Source organism: Phragmites australis, chromosome 15 (genome assembly GCF_958298935.1).
Source record: "Phragmites australis chromosome 15, lpPhrAust1.1, whole genome shotgun sequence".
Lineage (NCBI taxonomy): Eukaryota > Viridiplantae > Streptophyta > Magnoliopsida > Poales > Poaceae > Phragmites > Phragmites australis.
In genome coordinates, this window is record NC_084935.1 from 15,122,142 (window position 1) to 15,132,794 (window position 10,653).

The following is a 10,653-nucleotide window of genomic DNA, read 5'->3' on the forward strand; positions in this document are numbered from 1 at the left end:
TCTCAACTACATCTCTAGATCCATAACCATGAAAAAAACACCATCTATCATCAACTCTAGAGCAATCTACCAAGTAATCTATCCAAAATAAAATATAGATCATCTCACTAACCTTAAAACAGTTGACTCCTCCAAATTTTGAAGGCTCCCACGCAAAAAAAAACTTTGAATCGCCCAAAAAAATGGTAAGGAGGCGCTGTAACACTGGGCTACGGTGGCGGCGGCTCTGTTCTGGATCGAGACGGGGAAGAAGATGGGTTATATATACTGTAGGAGGCTATCAGTGTCGGTTTAAAGAGGAACCAGCATTGAAACACTACTATCAGTGCTGGTTCTTAACTCCAAGCCCTCGATCGCAGGTGGAAGTTTTAGAACCGACACTGATATCACTTTCAGTACCGGTTCTTTTGAATCGACACTGAAAGTAATGACTATTATGTGAGGTTTTATAGTAGTGATTTTCTCATCAAATCCATATATAAGAGCAGCTCATCCACACTAATCTCATCACACTCGTAGCAACACAACCCGCTACAATCGATAGACACGAGGAAAAGGACAAAAACCAGCATTTGCTCCGCGCATGCCAATGGCAACCAAATCGCAACTGCTGCAGCTCCTGATGATAATACTAACTGTGGCGGCGCTGTTTGTCGGGTCGCACGCCGGCGGCATCGCCATCTACTGGGGTCAGAACGGCGGCGAGGGCTCGCTCGCAGACACCTGCGCCACGGGCAACTACAAGTTCGTCAACATAGCCTTCCTCGCAGCCTTCGGCAACGGCCAGGCCACCAGCCCCCCGTGTTCAACCTGGCGGGCCACTGTGACCCGACCAACGGCGGCTGCGCCAGCCAGAGCGCCGACATCAAGTCGTGCCAGAGCCGTGGCGTCAAGGTCATGCTCTCCATCGGCGGCGGGGCGGGCAGCTACTACCTTAACTCATCTGCGGACGCCCAGAACGTCGCCACGTACCTGTGGAACAACTTCCTCGGCGGGCAGTCGTCCTCCCTCCTTCTCGGCGACGCGGTCCTCGACGGCATCGATTTCGACATCGAGGGTGGCACCAACGAGCACTGGGATAACCTTGCCAGGTACCTGAAAGGGTACAGCAACTCCGGCAAAGGGTGTACCTGACCGCCGCGCCTCAGTGCCCATTCCCTGACGCCTGGGTGGGTGGCGCCCTCAACACCGGCCTGTTTGACTACGTCTGGGTGCAGTTCTACAACAATCCTCCGTGCCAGTACAGCACGGGAATCACAACCAATCTTGCGGATGCATGGAAGCAGTGGCTGACCATTCCAGGGAAGCAGATTTTTCTCGGCCTCCCGGCGTCGCCTCTGGCGGCTGGGAGCGGGTTTATCCCAGCTGATGATCTAAAGTCTCAGGTGCTTCCGTTGATCAAGAGCTCAGGGAAGTATGGAGGGATCATGCTGTGGTCCAAGTACTACGATGACCAAGATGACTACAGCTCTTCAGTGAAAAGTGATGTTTAAGCTGGTTGCTTGCGACGGTGTGAAATATGTATGCGTGCTACTTGTTCTTTGTGCTGTGTGATATTGTGAGCTGTCCTCTTCCTCTTGTGAGCAGATCTCTTGTTGTGAATAGGTTTGAGTACTTGCAAATATCATTACTGTAACTTTGGTTGTACTGGATTGGATCAAATTTTCATGTCAAGGCATTGAAAGACTTAAGAGTTTTTATTATAGTACTAGTTTCCAGTTACAGTAAATATCATAGACAATAAGGAGGCCACTAAGACTGAACTTTAAAAGTAGCCAAAGGGGGGCTACTATTTTGCGATCATGCACTAGCCATCTTAGCTAAGAGATGGGCCGAGTAGGAAGCATCGCATCCCCTCCTTCATCTTCACCATCGACATGGACACCGCTACAAGGTATGTGAGGCGAAGTCTAGTCCACATGGAACTTGACTCAAAATGAACACCTAAAAATAATGCAATCGATGTCATTCATACAAACACTACAACAAAAATAGTCATCCGTGCAGCCCCATCAGTTCCGTTTATGAAAGAACCGGCACTGATGAAGTATCAGTGCCAGTTCATAACTTTTCGCGCTCAATCAACAATCGAGCCGGGTTGAATCGGCATTGATACTTAGTATCAGTGCCGGCTCTTAGAACAAATCGGCACTAATACTTCAGTACCGGCTAACAACTATGAACCTGCACTGATAATGAGTATCAGTACCGGTTCATATTATGAGCCGGCACTAATAAGTTGACTGTCTATATAAGGTGTCTTCCTCTTCCCCAAGCTCTTCGTGCCAACTCTTCCCCGAGCTCTTCGCGGCAACCTTTTTCGCCCCTCTCCGCCAAGCCGCCTCACCGTCGTGTCTTCACACCCACCGAGCACACGGTGAGCTTCGCGGGGTCATCCTCTTCCTTTCACACGCCTCTTTTTCCCATTCCAGTAGCCATGGATCAACTTGTCCTTGCCGGTCTGGCCCCTTCCAGTAGCCATGCTTTGTTGCTCAGTTCGTGCGTGAACCCATCACGTATTTTTGATCACGAAAACTGAAGAAATACCACTCGTTATCCTTGAGCTTGGCAGCCTCTGAAAAAGAAAAGCCAATCGAGAAACTTAGTAGCATATGCATGTTCGTGGTCACTCTAAATTGATCTGACGCAGCAGCGCTAGATGTAACTAGCTAGCTTGCTACCTACTTTAACATATATTACTGATATATTCTTTTGTTCTCTTGCACGCTATCAAACTGGAATTTTGTGGTAAATAATATAATTGGAGATTTTCCTTCATGGAAAGCTCAAATGATTTGAGATGCATATATGTATTGGGATTGGGATGGAAGACAAAAACATACTGATCGAGATACGCCATGCACGTACACTAATTCATTCATATCTCTACCTTAAACCCATATCTTGCATGTGTGATATCTTGGGATTGGGACTGGGAGTATATATATCTTGCTTTAATTACATAATTGTGGAAGAGATATAAGTGTTGAGCTGCTTATTTGTGACTTTGTGAAAGATGGCTGGAAGAGACAAGAGATGAAGCTTTAGTGACTACGCAGCATGTGTGCTTTGACATATTAAATATGAATATTGTGAATTAGTAAAAAAGATTAAAATTACCTCTAAGTATATCAACATATTGAATATGAATATTGTGTTGTAGGGATGGCAAATCCACCCGCTAGTCGCAAGCGGACGTGGTAGTATTTGGAAGGTGAGTCCTCTGATCGAGACCAAGTGCCGAAAGGTGATGGGCCATCTAATATGAAGCAATCAAGATGCGAGGTAATTCAATAAATTAGATGTGCATTTTGAAATATTTCATGGTTATCATTCCCTTGGTTTTTTATTGATTGCTAAAACGTAAAGATAATCATAAATTTGCAGATGGACCGGACATGGATGTACAAGTCTGACCGTCGCGGTCAAGAGTTCTTTCATGGCGTGGATGCTTTTTTGAGGGCTGTCGCGGCGTACAGAAAGCCGAAAAACAAGAGTGATGATCACTATATATGTTGTCCGCGCGTTGATTGCAAGAATAAGAAGCAGTTCTCAGGCATAGAGTAGATCCGTGCACACTTGCTTCGCAGTGGTTTCAAGCCTGGCTATATCCGCTGGACTGTGCATGGTGAACATGAGGAGGTTGTGCATGAAGAGCAGCCCACAGTTGAGGAAGAAAGAGGCAACGATATGACAGTTGATAAAGACATCGATATGTTGGCATACGAAGATACTTTTGTCGGCAATGATGATGACGACCTTCACAAAATATTACGCAATGCGGAGGGAGACTTCACCGGTGATAGGCAACATAAAAAGTTCCAACGCATGATGGAAGACATTAAAACACCGGTGTTCCTGGGCTGTAAGGAAGAGCACAACAAGTTGCATGTTGTGCTGACATTGCTGCAAATGAAGTCTAGCAATGGTTTGTTTGATAAGGGCTTCAACGAGTTGTTACAATTTTGAGGGACTTGCTTCTAGAGGGCAACAAGTTGCCTAAAAACTCGTACCACACCAAGCAGATTATTTGTCCATTGGGATTAGAAGTGGAGAAAATACATGCATGTCGAAACAACTACATGTTGTTCCGCAACGGGGATGCAAACTTGGAAGCATGTCGCGTTTGGGGTGCATCACGGTACAAGCGCAATGTTGATGATATAGATAGTGATGACGTAGGGGAGAAGAGTAAGGATAAAAGACCCCCCTCCCTCGCTAAGATGGTTTGGTATTTCCCTATAATCTCCTGTCTGATGCGATTGTTTGCCAACAAAGCTCAGAAGTCGATGTCATCTCATAAATCGACTTCGCCACAGCAGCGAACAGCATCTAAGAAGCGGTAGTCAACATCTAAGAAGCCAACATCTCCTCTGCCTTATGATTTAACTGAGGAGGAAACCAAAAGAAAAGTGAGCACCGATGTCACTACACATTTCAAACGTACTGAACCAGAGAAGATTCTTATGGATCCAGTAGTGGTCGGCAAGTTTCTTAACTCTTTGATGACATGACCTAGGCCTCCACCAAAAAAATCTAACTATGGCGTATCATGGGTAAAAGCCAGTTGAGGAAGACATCGATCAATAAGGTAAAAAAACAAAGAGCGCTACAACAACAGGAAGAATTAGAAAGAAACTTTCTAATGTCATCTAGACTAACAAAAGAAGTGCTTTATGACAAGTCCAAGGTTCAAAAGGGAAAAATTGTATGGCATTTTAAGCTTGGCGAACCACTGGTCGAGTCCCTGTCAGAGCTAACAACCCAAATGCGGAGATTCCATGCCTGGTACTTGGAACAGTCGAAGGCCAGTAGAGAAATGTTCGTGTTCAAATACAGACATTGTGATTTCCTCCATAGGGATGGCGAAGTCTGGATTCGTTTCGATGAAATGTATCAGTTGTACCACCAAGACGTCCTCGGTGTTCAGCTCTTAAGTTTGTGGACTCTGTAAGTGTCTTACATGTACCATTCACAGTATATATTCATGTGCCATTAAACTGAATGTCTTAAGTTCTTGTGTATGTAGAATGGAGATACATACATACGGTCAAAAGGGAATCACCCATGTAGGATTCCTTGACCCAATGAAGATAAACCAGACGACGGTCAAAACTAGGCCACAGGAAACCGAGGATTATGCACTTAAATTTATTCAAATATACCAATTAAAGTGATCCATACTTCTACCTTACAACTTTAGGTACGTGTTTTCCTCCATGTCTGTACTACTCTTTTTGAGCATCACGACGTAAGGACTTACGACTAATTACCTACGTTGACATATGTGCAGATTTCACTGGGCCCTCTTTGTCATCCAAACTGACTACAGTTGTATCGTTGTCCTCGACGGGAAAAGAAATCCAGTAGCCGAATACCAATCCGTCATAGACTTATTACAATGGTAAACTAATTATTTCATTAATGCTTTAGTAAACTTCGAATTGATTGAATCTAAGTCTAGTTACAGTCAATAACCACACTTGTACATGGTGTACGTGCGCTACGTCAAGAGGAAAGGACGTCACTTTTCATTCTGGAAGGAATAGAGGATCGTAACAGACTTTCCTTGAAAGGTTTCAGATCCAGGGCAATAATTTATGTGGCTACTATGTATGTGACTTCATGCATTAATGAACCGAAAGGAATTATAGTGACATTATCAAAGCTGATGTTAGTGGTATAGATATTGATGTTTAATTTTCAGTTCCTACTAGTGTTCAAAGAGATTGATTTCTTCAATTCTGATAATTGTAGGACCTCCAGCTGGAAACAGGTATCCTCACGCTGCAGGCAATTCAGGAACAACTCTGCGAGTTCATTAATGACGAAGTCATTCCAGAGTTCGTGTGGTACCATGTTCCCAAATTGTGTATTTCGGACAAAGCCGTCCCTTCACAAGACCCATGGAGTTCGTTACCAGATTCTTCAAAAGGCAAAAAATGTAGTTCAGGGTCCTCAGTTAATAAGAACAATTGAATGACATCGTTTCTTACCCTTTTGTTGTATACTTCTGTTAATTATGAACTTTTGTTGCAAACTATTTTTAGTTATGATCTGTAGTCAATAAGAACAATTGAATGACATCGTTTCTTACCCTTTTGTTGTATACTTCTGTTAATTATGAACTTTTGTTGCAAACTATTATTAGTTATGATCTGTAGTCAATAAGAACAATTGAATGACATCGTTTCTTACCCTTTTGTTGTATACTTCTGTTAATTATGCTGGAAACAGGTATCCTCACGCTGCAGATAATCAGCGCAATTTAGGAACAACTCTGCGAGTTCATTAATGACGAAGTCATTCCAGAGTCCGTGTGGTACCATGTTCCCAAATTGTGTATTTCGGACAAAGCCGTCCCTTCACAAGACTCGTGGAGTTCGTTACCAGATTCTTCAAAAGGCAAAAAATGTAGTTCAGGGTCCTCAGTCAACAAGAACAATTGAATGACATCGTTTCTTACCCTTTTGTTGTATACTTCTGTTAATTATGAACTTTTGTTGTAAACTATTATTAGTTATGATCTGTAGTCAATGACATGTGAAATAACATTGTTATGTATGCATGAATGAGATGAGATGAGAATGAATTGTGTATGTATGTGATACATTATGTGCTGAAATGATTATATGTGCATGTGCTTTATGTGACATTATTTGTGTTGTTGTCGGCAAAGGCTACATTCTGTACAGGGGGGAGCAGCTATCAGTGCCGGCTCAATATAAAAATTAGCAATGATATGGATAATATCAGTGCCGATTTTTATTCGTCAGCCGGCACTGATACTCATTATCAGTACCGAGTCAAAAACCAGTACTGATAGTCTATGACTATCAGTACCGAGTAATCAGTGGTGGTTCAAAAACCGTCACTAATGGAGCTTTTGAGCCGGCACTGATGACCATTTATGTTGTAGTAAAGGCACGTATGTGGTGAGAAGTCTAATCCACATGGATAAATTTAGGTGGATGGATATCTATTTACAAGTGGAAAAGGCCCTCGCCTAATTGAACCAAGCAAGCAGAAGAGCGCCATGGCCATGTGCTGCATGCCCAAGAACGGTAAAACATCGATTTTGTGTGCAGTGGAACATCCAAATTGCACACGTTCAACATGAACAATGTGCGAGGAGAGAACAATGCCTAGTCTCAGGGCGTCCCTCCTAGTCCTGGATGGGTTGGGAAACCACATTTTCATCAGGTAGCGTTTGCACGGCTGCTCACTTCTTTGATTCTTTCACCTTTTTATTTGGGCCCAATAAGTTGAAGGAAAGTGAATCATGAAACCCTAACAGCGTAAGCCACTAACACCGCCATACCTCCTCCCCTCTTAGTCACCAAGTGGGGAGTTGTGGCATAAGTAGAAATGGGGGAGTTGTGGTGATCTTAATCACCAAGTTCCCAGGACGGTAGGGTCGTGGGACGTGGATCGTCACTTGCCAAAATGTATGGTACGAAAGGGGTATATCTCTTCGTAATAATATTATATTCCGGAATGTGGGATATGAACACATTAAATCCGGAAAGTCGATGACCCTAGCACCTAATTAGTAGCTATTTAATTTCTTATTACTACTATAGAAAATGCTTCACCTCCGAAACCACCTTCACTGCCAGTTTTAGAACCGGCAGTAGGCAACAGATAGTGATAGTCCCTCGCTATCACTACAAATCCGAGGATTGGTAGTAAAGGGGGTTATCACTATCGGCTGAAGGCTTTAGCTAACAGTGATAGTTTGTCCCAATTCAACGTTTTTGGGGCCAGAAAAATATAAAAAAATTGCACCCGAGGAACACGCGGCTTCAACTGACAGTGATAGTTTGTCCCCGATTCGACGCTTTTGGGTTCGGAAAAATTAAAAACATTGCACCTATGGAACCCTGCAGCCGCGCCATCGCAAGTCATAAGTCACGCGATTTTTCACACGAAACACGCATATGTGCTGTTTGTGGCACTTAGACCTGAGACCTCTCAGCTCACGCAATACGTTCTTATAATCCTACCACAAAAGTACTAGTGATACAATAGCATATGCAATCCTTTTGATCCCTTTTGTCAACTTTAAACAGATATCTAAATTACTTTAAATGAAAAGGTTTTCAACTATAAAGTTGTATATCTTGTCGAGGGCTATAATTTTCATATAAAGTATCCCTATCTGACTTCATATGAAAAAGTTATGAATTTTTTTAAAATAAAATATCATCTATTATCACTTCGATTCGTAACACGGACTGACAGTGATACTTGATGAACTACTACTACCGGTTCGTGGCTAGAATAGACAGTGATAGTCAATTATCAGTGCCAATTCTTTTCGAATAAACCTTTTATGCCGGTCCTTGGTACGAACTGGCAGCGATGAACCGACATATAATTTCTATTCTGCAGTATTGTAGTATCGTGCACTAGATATTTTGCATGAAGGATTGCTTTTCAGTAGTACCATGCAGGTATGCACAGAAGATCATGTTGCATCCAACTGTCCACCTTAGCCCAATCAATCCCAAACTCTACCTTACCTCTTCGTGTGTGGAGCCTCAAAACAGCCACCACCCTTGTCCCTTAGTTCCCTTCCCAACTCTCTCTCTCTCTTCGAGCACAAACAAATGGAAGAAGGGCGAGCAGCACAACAAAGTCAAGAGAAGAGCAGATCTCCATCACTACCATATCCCCCTCCATCTCCCTCAAAGACGAGCTTCCACCCAATACGTGGATGACCTCTTCTGATCTCTTCTCCCTTCTCACTTCTCTTCCCTATCCCCTGGAGTTATGACCCATGGGTGTGCTGATGGCGTACCAGGAGCATGGATGTCCTATGTTCTGGGACGAGCAACCCTTGGGTCGTGGAACGCAACACTAAGGTGGCCACTGTGATGCCAAACCATTCACAATGAAGGAAAAATGGTGGTTGGATGATGGATTAGCACTAAGAGAGGATATGAGGAGGGTACATATACAATTATTTTCTTAAGTATAAGTTGGAGACACAAACAACATCATACTCACGTCTATATAGGAGCGTTCTAACACATGTCTAAACAAAATTAAAGGGATAACCTCATGTAACGCTTGCATGTACTTTAACCACTGAATATATCCACGTATAAATATACTATTCCAATTAGAATTTAATCCTAAGAAAATACAAACACCCATACTAATTATATGACTCGAATCTGGATAAGCAGGTTGCACCACAAAGACTGACCAGTTGAAGCTATGCTCAGTTCGTGATTACAAGTACAATTTTGCATGAGAAGCAAACAAAACTCCCAAATAGATCGTGACAAGGACGAAATGACTAGGCCGCCTAGTCCATCACGGCGTGGTGCAAGCGTTCGCCGAGACCACCATGCCTGTCTCTGCCCCGCCGCTTAGTCAGTGACTCTGACTGCAGAGGGGGCACCTACCTCGCTTGAGTAAGAAAGGTCGCGGAGGGAGGGAATTCATTCATTGCAGGTTACTGCAATGGCAAGCAATATTGGCGCAGTCCAATCATTGAGCTACTCCAGTTTCAGATCATAGGCCGTGACGATAAAGAACACCCATGAATAGTTTTGGTATCGAAGCTTTGTTCACTCCGTAAAACTATTTTAATCCTCACAACTATCATATTTCTTTCATCCTATACAGACAAGCCTAAAAAAAGTTGAACCTGTAGTTCAATCTTCTCTCTTGTCACTTTCTTACAGCCATTTGGAACTAAACAAAATCCAAATCATAAGAACAACAAAAGCAAATGAACTTAGATGGGATGTCTAATTGATTTCTTAGAAATTTTATAACACAGGAAAAGTTCCATTGAACTTTTTAGAAAATTCATAGAAATTCTATAAGTCCGTTTGTTCAAATGGTCTGAATAAAAATTGCCATATAGGATTTCAGTTCTCTGTAACCTCCAGAATTCCTACATTCCAAACAGCCTGTCACTGTTCAGCCTTCTAGTAGATTCTGCTTAATCACCACTTGTTGTTACCCAGATTTATGTCGACCTTCCATGAATCTGATGGACACAGGCAATGTAAATTTATCCAATAGAGAATTTGGAAGTGCTCCACTACAAAATGATTTCATTCATAGCACATTTCAAATCAGGATAACGTTCACCTTCTTCCGAAACTGCTAGCTGAATCCATTCATATGTGTTCACCAGTCTCAATCAAGAGAAACTAGTCTGATTGGTTACGCCACGTCTTTTTTTTTTCACAGCGCATTACAAAAGAAGACTAAAAAAATTGGGTTCACCAATTTAGGATATCTCAATATTTACTTATGAATTTATCAATATTTAACACATTCACTTAATTATAGGAAAAAAGTAGTACTTTCATACATGCATATAATTTTAGCATGTAGACAACAATAATACGAAACTAACAAAATTTGATTCATATTTTTTGAGTTTTATATATTTTTCTTTGCATTTTAGATTATTTCAATCAATTTATCAATATAACTAATATTTCTATCGATATTTTTTTGGAATTTTTCCAAAATAAAATTATATTATATGTGTAAATATACGTATATGTATATATATATACGTATATATATATATATATATATATATATATATATGCATATACATATATATATGTATATCTGTATATCTATGCATACACATATATGGGGCTTACTGCTACAGTA

The 10,653-nt window shown here is 41.9% G+C and overlaps 1 pseudogene; it reads left to right on the forward strand.

The window, feature by feature from the left end:
* Window positions 1–589: 589 nt before the first annotated feature.
* LOC133893199 (acidic endochitinase-like) lies at window positions 590–1,669 on the forward strand (annotated as a pseudogene).
* The last annotated feature ends 8,984 nt before the right edge of the window (window positions 1,670–10,653 follow it).